The following is a 14,979-nucleotide window of genomic DNA, read 5'->3' as shown; positions in this document are numbered from 1 at the left end:
AATCATGCTTGTCAGAAACTCTTAGCTCATATCAGAAATTAAAACAAAAGTTTAAAAACATTAAAGGCTGTCTTAAAGCAAAATTTGAAGAATGTAGTGAACTTGAGATGACAATTCTAGCACAAGAAGATACAATCAGATCTTTAACATTAGAAAGAGATGGAGCAAAGAGAAAAAGCTTAGAATTAGAAGAAGCGTTGTCTCAAGCACCACAAACTTCAAATAAAATAATTTATGAATACGAAGAAGCCTTTCAAGAATTTCTGAAGAATGGGATAGATAGGAGTATTATGGCATCCATGATTTATGGAGTAAGTCAGAACAATAAAAAGGGAATTGGGTATGATCCTAAGGAAGATAAAACTTCTACCAGTGACCAACTTAAATCTCCCTTTTCATATCATTACACACACACACAAGAACAAAAATTTAAAAATGCTAGAAAACCCAAAGTTATAAGAAACTCTGGGAAAACTAATCTGAAAGGACCCAAGAGATTCTGGGTACCGAAAGATAAGATTATCTATGTTGCAGATATCCTATGCAGCAAAGTTCAGACACCAGTCATGGTACCTGGACTCTGGATGCTCGCGACACATGACGGGAAGAAAGTTTATGTTCCAAAGTCTGGAACTTAAAGACGCTGGATTTGTAGTCTTCGGAGGAGATCAGAAAGGAAGGATCAGAGGCTCCGGAACTATTGGTAATGGTACTCTTCCCTCTATATCTGATGTCCTTTATGTAGAAGGATTAATGCATAACTTGTTATCCATAAGTCAATTAAGTGATAACGGTTATGATGTAATCTTTAATCAAAAAACATGTAAAGCCATTAATCAGAACGATGGCTCTGTCCTTTTCACTGGCAAGAGAAAAAACAACATTTATAAAATTAATCTTTCTGATTTAAAAGAACAAAATGTTAAATGTCTGATGTCAGTCCACGAAGAGCAATGGGTATGGCATAGACGCTTGGGCCACATTAGCATGAGGAAACTTTCTCAGCTAAATAAACTCGAGTTAGTCAGAGGCCTACCTAAACTGAAGTTTTCTTCAGATGCTCTGTGTGAGGCATGTCAGAAAGGAAAATTTTCAAAAACGTCTTTCAAAAAGAAAAATGTTGTTTCTACCTCTAAGCCTCTAGAACTTCTTCACATTGACTTATTTGGTCCTGTGAAAACAGCATCAGTCAATGGAAAGAAGTATGGACTAGTCATTGTTGATGATTACAGTCGCTGGACATGGGTGAAATTCCTAAAGCACAAGAATGAGTCTCACTCTGTATTCACCAGTTTCTGTTCCAAAGTGCAAAAAGAATTTGACTCTAAAATTATTAGAGTCAGAAGTGATCATGGTGGGGAATTTGAAAACAAAGATTTTGAGGAATTATTTGACTCTAATGGAATATCCCATGATTTCTCCTTCCCTAGAACTCCACAACAAAATGGAGTTGTAGAGAGGAAGAATAGGACACTCCAAGAGATGGCCAGAACCATGATCAATGAAACTAATGTGGCAAAGCACTTTTGGGCAGAAGCTGTAAATACAGCGTGTTACATTCAGAATAGAATCTCTATAAGACCTATTCTGGAAAAGACTCCCTATGAACTGTGTAAAGGAAGAAAACCAAACATTTCATATTTTCATCCTTTTGGATGTTCTTGCTTTATCTTAAACACTAAAGAACATCTGAACAAGTTTGATTCCAAAGCACAGAAAGGTATTATGTTAGGATACTCAGAACGCTCTAAAGGCTACAGAGTATACAACACAGAAACCAAAATTGTGGAAGAATCTATTCATGTCAGATTTGATGATAAGCTTGACCCTGAAAAGTCAAAGCTAGTTCAAAGTTTTGCAGATTTAGAAATCACTCTTGCAGGATCTGATAAAACTCCAGAAGCAACTGTCACTCAGAACTTTGAAGAAATTAAATCCCCAGAAATTCCAAAGAAAGTTAAGAGTCGTATCAATGTATCTGAAGATTTGATTCTGGGAAACAAGGACGAACCTGTTAGAACCAGATCTACCTTCAGGACCTCTGAAGATACTCCTCTGGGACTAGTCTCTCTGATTGAGCCTACGTCTTGTGATGAAGCACTTCAAGATAACGACTGGGTTTCAGCCATGCAAGAAGAATTAGATCAATTCTCAAAGAATGATGTCTGGGATCTCGTTCCTAAACCCAGAGGCACTCACGTCATTGGAACCAGATGGGTTTTCAGAAACAAGCTGAACGAGAGAGGAGAAGTCGTCAGAAACAAAGCTCGACTGGTAGCTCAAGGTTATAGTCAACAAGAAGGTATTGATTATAATGAAACCTTTGCTCCAGTCGCAAGGTTAGAATCTATTCGTCTTCTTGTATCTTTTGCTATTAACCAATCTATTAAATTATATCAAATGGATGTCAAGAGTGCATTCCTTAATGGTTATATATCAGAAGAAGTGTATGTCAACCAACCTCCAGGTTTTGAAAATCCAAACTTTCCAGAACATGTTTTTAAACTCAAAAAATCTTTATATGGACTTAAACAAGCTCCCAGAGCTTGGTATGAACGTTTAAGCAATTTTCTTCTGGAACAAAATTTTATCAGAGGGAAAGTTGATTCCACACTCTTCTGTAAGAACCTTAATAATGATCTCATGATATGCCAGATTTACGTTGATGACATTATTTTTGGTTCTGCTAATATCTCTGTTTGTCAAGAATTTTCTGAGTTAATGCAGGCAGAATTTGAAATGAGTTTAATGCAAGAACTAAAGTTCTTTCTGGGAATTCAAATTAACCAAACCTCAGAAGTTACATATGTTCATCAAAGCAAATATATTAAAGATGTTCTGAAGAAATTTGACATGGTTGACTGCAACTCTGCAAAAACTCCAATGCATCCAACATGCATTCTTGAAAAGGAAGAGGTAAGCACAAAGGTTTGTCAGAAGCTCTATCGAGGTATGATAGGCTCTCTTCTCTATCTGACTGCTACTCGTCCTGATATTCTCTTTAGCGTCTGTCTCTGTGCCAGATTCCAATCAGATCCTAGAGAATCTCATTTAACAGCAGTTAAGAGAATTCTTAAGTATCTGAAAGGAACTCCTAACCTGGGCCTGATGTATGAGAAAACATCAGAGTATAGACTTTCTGGTTACTGTGATGCAGATTATGCAGGAGATAGAATAGAACGAAAAAGCACATCTGGAAATTGCCAGCTTCTGGGAAACAATCTAATCTCCTGGGCTAGCAAAAGACAGTCAACAATCGCTCTATCAACTGCAGAAGCAGAATACATCTCAGCATCACTGTGCACAACTCAGATGCTCTGGATGAAGCATCAGTTAGAAGATCTACAAATTTTTGAGAGTAACATTCCTATCTTTTGTGATAATACTGCTGCTATTTGTCTAAGTAAGAATCCCATTCTACATTCCAGAGCCAAACACATTGAAATAAAACATCATTTTATCAGAGACTATGTTCAGAAAGGGATAGTAACATTGAAGTTCATTGATACAGATCATCAATGGGCAGATATTTTTACTAAGCCTCTAGCTGAAGATAGATTTCTTTTTATCTTAAAAAATCTGAACATTCAAAATTGTCCTGAATGAATTGTGCCTCTGAGAATGTAAAATGAGACTCTGATGTAAACAAATGTATTTCTGCCTCTGACTCTGATACTTCTACCAAGTTAAGAAGATATCTGAGTTAGAAATCTTCAGAAACCAATCCTTTGGTATTCCTGAAGATCAGATACATCAACACGTGGAGCACTTAGCGTCTAACCCTAGAACTTCTAGACAGCTGTCCAGAAGAAGATCAAAGGTGAAACGTTTGAGATCTCCTCGAGCACTGTGCGTACTGTTGGGATTAGACATTCATTAATTAGCCTTAATCATTTCTCCCCCAAGCGTGCTAAATTGAAAATTGTGCTAACGCAATATTGTGTGTCGTTTTGCATGTGTTTTAACTTAGGGTATTTAAACACTTTTCACACTTTTCACACACTTATCACTCTCACTCACTCTCAAACCCTCTCTAAAACCCTAAACCTCTCTGAAGCATTTCTGCAAAATCTTCATCTTCTTCTTCAACTATGGACGCTCAACAACAAGAAGTTTTTAACTTTTCTCAACAAATGGAATCCACCACCACTGCTGAAACTTCAAGCATTCCAACTCCAACTGTTACAGGAGTCTCCATCACCCCAGTTTACAAAGAACCCCATGTTCTTGACCGTGCTCCCCACATTAACCTAGCAACTCCCTTTGAGGGACTGGATGTGTTATGTGAAACACTTGTGGATTTTGACAACTTGAGGAGAAATGGCGTTGATCTTACTGAAGAACTTCGTCAACAAGGTTGGGGAAACTACTTCCAAAGGCTCTATGGCCCCGTTTACCCACTTCTCATCAAGGAGTTCTGGAGATTTGCAGATGCTGATGATCACTTCATCGTCTCCTATGTTTTGGGGGTAAAAATAGTCATTACTGAAGAATCAATTGCTTCCTTGTTGAATATGGAGAAAGATGGAGGTAAAAGGATTTACAACATCAACCCTAGATCAAGGCGCGTTGCTGAAGTAATCAATCCAACCATCTTCAAATCCAACTCTGAAGGAAACCCTTCAAAGAACAAAGAGCTGCATCAGAACCTCAGAGTGTGGCTTAAGATAATTCTGGGAACTATTCACCACCGCCCAGTATCTAACTCTTCTGATTACATCAATGCAGATCAGAAGTGCATTTTGTACTGCATTCACAAGGGTGTGAAGATCTGCCTTCCTGCACTTCTCTTCAGATACCTAAGAGACTCTGTCAGGGAGACCAGAAACAACATGAAGCCCAGATCCTACATCCCTCTGGGAAGATTGTTATCTGATGTTTTCATTGAGAATGGGCTGGTAGATCATCTGGAGAAGGCCAAGCTGATGCAAGATCTGGCAATAGATACTGGGAAGCCTCTGAACGCCAGAAATCTCAAGAGTATGGGTATAATAAAGAAGATTCAAGTCAGACCCACTATGGATACCTCTTGGGATGCCTTGAAAGATCAGAGGAAGCTGCCCCATGGTCTAGCTAGGTTCTACAAGAATGAACCCAGAGATGCGGTTGCTATCTACCTTCAGCGTCTGCTGGATGAAGGTGTTGACATCTCTGACTTCAGCCTCGACGATTGTCTAGATTCAGAAGAAGACTTCGTCAGGTACAAGAGAGGTCTCTCTGAGAAGAAGATAGCACCACCGACAAAGAAGGCAAGACTTGGAGAATCCTCTGGAAGCAGATCTCCAACTCCCCTGCAAATTTCTACTGGTACGTCTGTTCCTCCTCTTTCTTCTGTACCTCTGATGGTTTCCTCTACTTCTTCCTCTAATCCTCTCCCAACACCACCCATTTTTACAACCTCTGAAATCCCACCTTCAACCACCAGAACTTCACAACCTTCACCAATTTTAAATATCGCCCGTACATTCATACCTCCCTCTGAACCTGAACAAATGAACCAAAACACTTCCTCCTCATCCTCTTCAGAACCCGAATCACCACCATACCTTGAACTCTCCTCTGACCAAGAATACTCTGACCCTGACTCTCCAACCTTAGCCCAAATTCAGGCTCAAAACCTTGCTTCACAATAACAAACACAAACACAATCTGAAGCAACTTCACCTCCACCAAAACAAACAACCAACATTACTTCTGAAAACCAACCCTCTGAAACTCAACCCTCTGATCTCCATACCTCTGATATCACCCCTCCAAACACCTCCACTGAACCTGAACCTGAAGCTGATACTGAATCTCCAGCATTAGATTTAAACCCTCTTTACGCTTCACCCCAAAGCTCTGAACCTCAACCTGAACCAGAATCTGAACCTCAACCTGAACCAGAATCTGAACCTCTCACTTTAAATCTCAGCCCTCCAATTTCTTCACCTCAAACCTCTGAACCAAACCTTTCTGTACCTACCCTTGAGGAAGCCATCATGCTGGTCGCAGGGGCTTCAGTACAAAAGGTCAAGTCTCTGACCACTAACTCTGAAGTCAGTGATGATCCTGACTCTGTAAGGACACACTGGAACAGAGTCATTGGCTGGATGACCTCTGAGGCTTTTAGACTGAAGAGCATCTCTGAACAAGTCAGAAATGGCTACATCAGAGATGCTGAGGAAAGACTTCAGGAAAGACTTGCTAGAGAAGCTGAAGCCAGAAGGCTGGAAGAAGAGAGATTAGCAAGAGAAGCTGAGGAAGAGGCTAGAAGGCTTGAGGAAGAAAGAGCTAGAGAAGCTGATGCTCTAAGGATAAAGGAAGCTGAAGCACAAGCTGCTGCTGAAGCTGAAGCGCTGGCTGCTGCTGAAGCACAGCAGACTCTGACTCAGGGGGAGTCTTCTTCTTCTTCTGTTATCCCTATGGTTCTCCAGACTCTGAAAGAACTTAAGCAAGATCAGAATGAACTCCGTGCCAGAATGGATAAGCAAGACACTGTCAACGACAACATTCAGAACATGCTGGCTATGTTGCTTCAGAGAATGCCTCCGCCTCCGAACCCCTAGGCACTTAGGATATTTCTTTTGCTTTCCTGTTGTTTTGTTTGCTTTCTCTGATTCTGATGTTTTTCTGTTGCTTTGCCTTTTTCTATGAATACAATGTTTTTCTCTTCAATTCTTTATTTTTGTTATGTCTTTTTGATTCTGACAAAAAGGGGGAGAAGTCATTAATAGCTCTGATGAAAATATTGTCTAAATACCTTAGGCATTCTGCAACATATTTTTCTTAAAAATAATTTATCTAACCTGGACTTAAGAAATTGCAGAAGGTATCAAGAAACCTCTTTACTTAGAAGCTCTTGTAAGAACTTTTGAACTCCCTAGCACTATCTCAGGGGGAGCTCTTGTCTATCTGATCTGATATTTTATATGTTTCATCTGCTAATTAAGATTGTTTTGTCATCATCAAAAAGGGGGAGATTGTAAGAACAAAAATTGTTCTACAACAGATTCCTTGATTTTGATGATAACAAAGGATGAAACCAAAAATGGCACCCTAACGAAAAGTTTCTAAGTGTGCAGGATTCTAAAGAAAGAAGGAAGAAATCTGATGATGTCATCAGATACAAAACCAGATCAGATACAAATTATCAAATGATCAGAAGCATCTGAAGTGGAAACACGTTCAAGAAAGTCTAACTCTGAGCAAAACAACAAAGTATCAGAAGCATCTGAACAAGAAGTAAGCTCTAGAAGTTCTGACTTTGAACAAAGGTATGTCTAACTTCAGAAGCTCTTGGGACTATCTGAAGAATCCATCAGAACTCAAAAGAGATCTACATCAGAAGCAAGACTCCAAGATTCTCAGATACACAAAGACTCTGATCATGGAATTGCTAATTATGAAAGAGTAACGTTGAAGTCAAGTAAAGATTTGCAAATGGATTTCCTAATACAGAAAGAGACGTTAATCTCCAACTTCAATAAAGTAGATACCATATGTGGTAAGTAGTCATTTCAAGGAGAGAAAGTTATCCTGGCAGAAGCTACTTATGTTATGGCGTAAATTCATTTTATTACTCATCAGTTTCAACTACTACCTCACTTCTCTATATAAAGGACTGCAAATCAACATTCAGTACACACACAACAATACAAGGAAAAATTATACTGAAACATCAACGTTCAAGAAAACTCTCTTACTCTCTAAATCTTCACGAAGCTTTTGCTTATAACGTGAATCACCTTGTTCTTACTATTGTAATATTTGCTTTCTTAGAAGCACTCTAGATTACATAAATCTTTCATTTATTGTTTGTTTATTTCCTCAAGTGACTCTGTGTAGTCTGTATACTTGAGAGGACTAAGAGATCTTTCTCTTAGACGTTGTTTGTAATCAATCTTTCAAGATTAGTGGATTAAGTCCTTGTTGAAGGCGAAATCACCTCGGCCGGGTGGACTGGAGTAGCTTTGTGTTATAAGCGAACCAGTATAAAATCCTTGTGTGATTTTCATTTTGAAAAAGCGCTTATTTTTCCAAACAATTCAAACCCCCCCTTTCTTGTTTTTCTCACCTTCACATACTTTCAGAGCAAAGCTTCCATGGTGCGGTTACATAAATGACTGCCTTTGTCACTTATGATAGCTCGGGGAATTCCAAACCTGCAAAAAAAATTGGCCCTCACAAAAACCTGCAACAACTCTAGAATTATTAGTCCTTGTGGGGATAGCTTTGGCCCACTTTGAAACATAATCAACAGCAAGCAAAATATAGATAAAAACAAATGATATAGGGAAGGGACCCTTGAAGTTGATTCCCCATACATCAAATACCTCAGATGAAAGCATAGGTTGTTAAGGCATTTCACTCTTACGAGTGATGGTTGTACATGTTATTTGGCATTCTTTACAAGTTTGATAGGTCTCATAGGCATCTTTAAAAATATTGGGCCAATAGAAACCCAAGTCCAAGACTTTTCTTGCAATCTTTTGAGGACCAAAGTGCCCCCTACTTGAGAAGCATGAGAAATATGCAAAATGGATTCAATCTCATAGTCGGGGATACATCTCCTAATTACCTGATCACCACCAAACTTCCAAAGATATGGATCATCCCAAACATAATATTTGGCATCACTCTTGAGTTTGTGAATTTGTGTCCTAGATGCACCTGTAGGAAAAACACCAGCAACAAGATAATTAACAATATCAGCAAACCAAGGAGTAACCCCATGCAAAAGTAAAAGTTGCTCATCAGGAAAGTCATCCTGAATAGGAAAAGGATCTTCGTCCCTCTCTGTCCTGCTCAAATGATCAGTAACCAAGTTCTCAACTCCACTTTTATCTTTAATCTCTATATTAAACTCTTGGAGTAACAACATCCACCGAATCAATCTCGGTTTTGCTTCTGGCTTCTTCAACAAGTATTTTAAAGTTGCATGGTCAGTAAAAACAACAACCTTGGAACCTAGCAAATATGATCTGAATTTTTCAAGAGCAAAAACAATAGCTAAAAGTTCCTTTTTAGTGGTGGTGTAATTAGACTATACAGAATCTAAAGTCCTAAAAGCATAATAAATAACATGGGCAGCCTTGTCAACTCTTTGTGCAAGGACCGCCCCAACAACATAGTTAGAAGAATCACACATAATCTCAAAATGGAGGATCCAATCAGGGGGTTGGATGATGGGAGCGGACTTCAATGCTTTCTTCAAGAATTCAAATACTTTTTTTCAATTGTCATCGAAGTTGAAAGTGAAGTCATTCTTCAACAAGTTTGACAGTGGAAGAGCTATCTTGTTGAAATCCTTTATGAAACGCCTGTAAAAATTTGCATGACCAAGAAAAGAATGAATCTCTAGAATGCAAGATGGGAAGGCAGTGTAGAAATAACATCAACCTTAGCAGGGTCTACTGAAATTCATTTTTCAGAAATTATGTGACTCAGAACAATTCCATGTTCGACCATAAAATGGCATTTTTCATAACTTAAACCAAGGTCAGTTTCTATGCATCTCTCTAAAACCAAGTTTAACCTGTTCAAACATGCATCAAATGAAGAACCATAAACGGCGAAATCATCCATAAACACTTCCATGCAATTTTCAATAAAATCAACAAAAATGCTAATCATGCATCCCTGAAACGTGTCAGGAGCATTATAAAGACCAAAAGGTATCCTCCTGTAAGAAAATATACCGAATGGGCATGTGAAAATGGTCTTTTCTTGATCTTCTGGTGCAATATGAATCTGAAAGTAACCTGAAAAACCATCAAGAAAGCAATAATGTGATTTACCAGCTAGTCGTTCAAACATTTGGTCAATGAACGACAAAGGGAAGTGATCCTTTCTAGTAGCCCGGTTCAATCTATTGTAATCAATACAAACTCTCCAGCTATTCTAAACTCTAGTGGGAACAAGTTCATTTTTTCATTTTTGACCACTGTGAGTCCAGATTTCTTAGGTACAACCTGCACTGAGCTTACCCATTTACTGTCAGAGATAGGATAAATGATACCTGCTTGTAAGAGTTTGGCTACCTCTTTCTTCACAACATCGAGAATCAAAGGATTTAGGCTTCTTTAAGGATTCCTCACTATTTTAGAACCATCCTCAAGTAAAATCCTATGCATACACATTGAGGGACTAATGCCTGGGATGTCAGTCAATGTCCACCCAATCACCTTTTTATGCTTCCTCAAAACCTGCAAAAGCTTATTTTCTTGATCAAAATCAAGGTTAGAAAAATTATTACCAGGAGTTTTTCATTATTCTCTAAATAAGCATATTTCATATTTTCAGGGAGTTATTTCAGCTTTAGGGAAGGTAGTTGCTCAATGGGTGGGGTGTTTGGGGCAGTCGGGATGTCGAGAGCTTCAATTGCAGAAACAGCTTCATCGACAACTTCACCTGTAGGAAGAATGTTACCCTGCAAGACAGTATCAATCTCAGCACATACAACATAAAGGCTAGTGTCAGTATAATCATCATATGAGTAAACATCATCAAAACCTGATAGAGATGGAAAATCAAGTGAAAACAATTCATAACAAGTGTCATCAACCAACTCAGAGATCAATTCAATATGGAAAACAGAATGCTCCTCTAAGGGATGTTTCATGGCATCGAAAATGTTAAATTTCGCGACAATGTCACCAAATTCCATGGACATGGTTCCATCATCAACATCAATTTTTATTTTCGCCGTTTTCATGAACAGTCTTCCCAAAATGATTTGTGATCTTCTTAAATTTATTTCTCCATACATGTCTAGAATGTAAAAATCTGCAGGAAAAATCAATCTATTAACTTGAACAAGCACATCTTCCACTACTCCAATAGGGCGAGCATTGCTTTTGTTCGTCAGTTGAATGATTAAACATGTATGCTGCAAAGGACCGAGATCAAGGTTATTATAAACAAAAGTAGGCATAATATTAATGCCCTCTCCCAAATCAAGCATACAATTTTCGAATTTACTATCCCCAAAGGTACAGGGAATAGCAAAAGGCCATGGATCCTTGCACTCTTGGGGTATGGCCTGATTGAGGGCTCAAATAGTAGCTTTTTCAGGTGAATTTTTAGGCTGGATAAGGGCTGAAATGTTTCGTCCCAAATTGACTCTCTGATTACCCTTCAACCTCCTCTTACTTGCGCGCAAGTCTTTTAGAAATTTTGCATACTTTAGAACATACTTAATCACATCAAGAAGCGGAATGTTTACCGCCACTTTTCTGAACACATCTAAAATCTCTCTCTTTTTGTCTCCGTCATCAGTCCTTTTATTTATCAATATTCTATGTGAGAAAGGAACTGGTGGTACATACTCCTTCTCTTTTTCTTTTTCAGTTTCTACCACAACATAGGGTTCAATTTCTATCACAACAGAAGAAGGTTCAGGTGTTACCTCAAGATTTTTTTTATTTTTTTCTAGGGCTGGTTCTGTAACCTTTATGGATCTCAAGGAAATTTCACTCACAGTTATCATACCCCAAAATTCATCCTACCCTTCACAAAGTTCACCTAGGTCACTAACCCTGGTCATATGCATATCTTCATATCATTCATAGTCATTGGTCTCATACAAGAGGACAAATATCATGGATTCAAAGCTTTATGTTTGCACCTAGTGTAATCTAGGGTTTCTCTGCAGATAAAGGTGGCTCAATCAATCAAACCCTAATTGGAGGTAACTCTTAAGGCTTGTGCATTGTGTCCATCATTGGTGATTCAACTATGACTTCTTGGTGAAGCAAAACCCTAGTTTGAGATCCTTACTTTATCATGGTGTCCCCAAACCCTAATTCATGGCCACTACTCCTTGTGTGTACCCCTAAACCCACTTCATTGGTCCATCATCATTCCATGGTGTGTGTTTCACTTGCTTGGCCAAGGTCCAGTCAAAGCCCACTTGTTCATGATCTTTGGTTTAAGTTTAAGTCCATGGCATATCATCTGACCATTTTATTATTCATAACCCAGGGTATGTTCATGGTTTCTTTATTTCATTTGGGCACTTCTAGTGCATAGTCCGTTCATGATAGACTTCATTAGTTCATGCAATCTCATTGTCCATTGGTCCATGTTAAGATGATCCGTCAAAGTCTTGTTAGTGTTAGTCATCATCCATTCAAGTGTGTTGATTTCAAGAGGTTTAGGTTTGATTATGTGGATGGTTCATTCAAGCCCATTTCTCATCCAATTCATTCCATTTTCAATACCATAATTTGTTATTCAGTTGTTATTCAAGTCATATTCACTATAAGTCATGCTCAAATTCATTCCAAATATCAATTGATTCAAGTCGTGTCCATATAAGTTCCGTATCAATCTTATTTCATTCAAGAATAGCAAATTCCATTACAAAGTATAAAGAGGTCTATTACATGAGAAAATTGCAAAAAAAAAATTAACTTTGACCAAATTGTTGACTTTGGTCAATAGTTGACTTTTTGGTCAACTTTGACCAAAGTCAACCAACCTACCATGACCATCCTAAACCCTTATCCCTTGCCCCATTCTTCCATTTTTGCCATCATAAACCTTGTTCATTTCATTATTCATGATTAAATTATTTTGAAACCAAATTCAACTTACCATTTCAAACCATGTTCCAATTACATTAACACCATCAATCCAATTACATGACTATACATAACCTCACATACACATTTCTAAGTCAACACATTATCCATATATGAACCATTTAGTATTACATTTCAAAACCATTACATAAACCATTTCAATTCCAGTTTAATATTCCGTACATCCAATTCCATAACCTACACTTCATAGCCCATGATTCACCATTTATAAGTCAAAATCCAAATTACATACTTAAGCGTTGCCATACATGTCCATGACCTATCATAAATGATATGAACCATGAATAAATGATACAAAACTTAAAACAAAAACCAATCTGCCATGAGCTTGCATCAACCAATTGTGCCATTGTGCACCACCTGAACCTGATCAGTTCGCAACCACTTACCAAGGCCTTTCATCAACCATTACAAACCATGGATAAAACCCTGTGGCAAACCGGCTTCACGAATTCTTCTTGCATCAATTCTTCAAACAAATCCTTCATCCCCATCTTCACTCGGCCACGGAAGCGCACGCAAGGTACCACCTTTCTTCTGCAAAAACAAAATCTCAACGCACAGAACCCGGGTTCTTCGTATCCAAACTTTGAATCATCGTTTTCATTCATCGCCTTCGCCTCGATTCAACAACCATCACACGCCCTTTGGATCTTCATTCTGCGTCCAGACTCGACACCTTTCACTCTTCATGCGAATCAGCGACGATGGCATGAATCTGACCGCTCGCGAACGTCACCGTGGAGGCACATTCTTGGGTGTTCATTGAACCCATTTTTTTATGATTGAAGGCTTGGGCCTTTGGCCCAAGCAACCCGAGCCATTCTTGCCATACACACCCTTAGTGGGTCATACCCCTGGCCCATGATTAACTTCTTTAATCCTTTAGTATTGTTTAATCTACGTTAATCCCAATTCTTTTTTATTAATCATACTGTTAATCTTTTTGATCTTGTTAAAATTAGGTTTTTTTAGATTTCAATAATTAGGAATTAGCACAATTTTAGTGAGTAATTAGATTAAGCCCTAGTTAGGATTAATTAGGTTTGGTTAGAAATTAGTTTAATTTTGAGCTTGATTTTTTCAGAATTTAATTCAATAGTTTGTGTAATCTTGTTATGCCATGATTAAGTTTTCGTCATTAGATATTGTTTATTTCATCTTGTTGATTTAATTCAAGATTAGATAATATGGTTAGATATTGATTTTATCATGATTCACTTTAGGTTTAATTTCCATTTCGATTTGTATATTGCCTTATGATTTTCATGTCCATGTTCATTAGGTTTCAAGTTGTAATTGGATTGGGAATTTTCCATTTGATTGATTTTTATCCTAATTCATGTTTAGGTATACTTTAGTCCTTATAATTAATGTTCATTTTAATTGACTTTTAATTGATTCATTTGATTGGTGATCATATCGATTAAATTGAAAAACCTGTTTCAATTTAGGTGATGATTATTTTGTATGATTAATTTCATTTGCCATGATCACATGATAGATCTTTGATTGTGTTTAATTGATTAATCCATTACCATTCGAATTGATTTAAACCATTGGGTATGCTTACATATTGTTGCATCATTCTCATTCATTTGACTTAGTCTCATGGTAACCTATTTGTTGCTTTGTGTTTCCACATGTGACTTTGAGATTCAAGCTCACTCCTAACCAGCCATGCTTCTAACTCATTCAATAGCCTTGATTGTTTGAATTACCATGCCATTTGTATGCTTTAGACATGGTACATAGCTTAATAGTTTGTAACTTGTATTCTCTTTTCATTCCCTTATGTTGTATTGTGTGGATCCATCCCCCCATTATGGGTTGAATGTTCCCCCACCCCATGATCATGTAATAGTTTAGGTTTATTTCTTTTTAGTTAATTTACCATGCATGATAATAACAAAGATAAAAAATGAAACGATAAATAAAGCATTTCAAGAGAAACAAAAGGTACTTGATCCAATGTCAAGTTGTTTTCCGAATAAAACTTGCACAATTGCAACGTGAATACTTGATCCAACATTAAGTATTCCCCATTCATGCCATGATGCATTATGTCATCTCTTCTCCTTCTCTTCTCAACCTCATCGTATCTCTCACCCCCTTCTTCACACACACTTTTTCATATTAAATCTAAACACTTGATCCAACGTCAAGTTCCTTTTTCAAAACCATTTACATAACAAATCGGAATGCAAAATAGGGTGTACGTGTTTGTACACAACATTCAAGTACTTGGGTTGTCGGGCGTACCTAGCCTGAGGACCCGACACTTGACTTTCCCCCTTAAAACATCTAATGATTCAAACAAGTTAGATCTAGGTGCTACGAAGGAGAAAAAGAGTTGTTAGGACTACATTGTCCTCTCAATTCCCAAGTACTC

The sequence above is a fragment of the Lathyrus oleraceus genome, chromosome 6 (assembly GCF_024323335.1).
Source record: "Lathyrus oleraceus cultivar Zhongwan6 chromosome 6, CAAS_Psat_ZW6_1.0, whole genome shotgun sequence".
Classification (NCBI taxonomy): domain Eukaryota; kingdom Viridiplantae; phylum Streptophyta; class Magnoliopsida; order Fabales; family Fabaceae; genus Lathyrus; species Lathyrus oleraceus.
Note: the sequence above shows the minus strand (reverse complement) of the source record.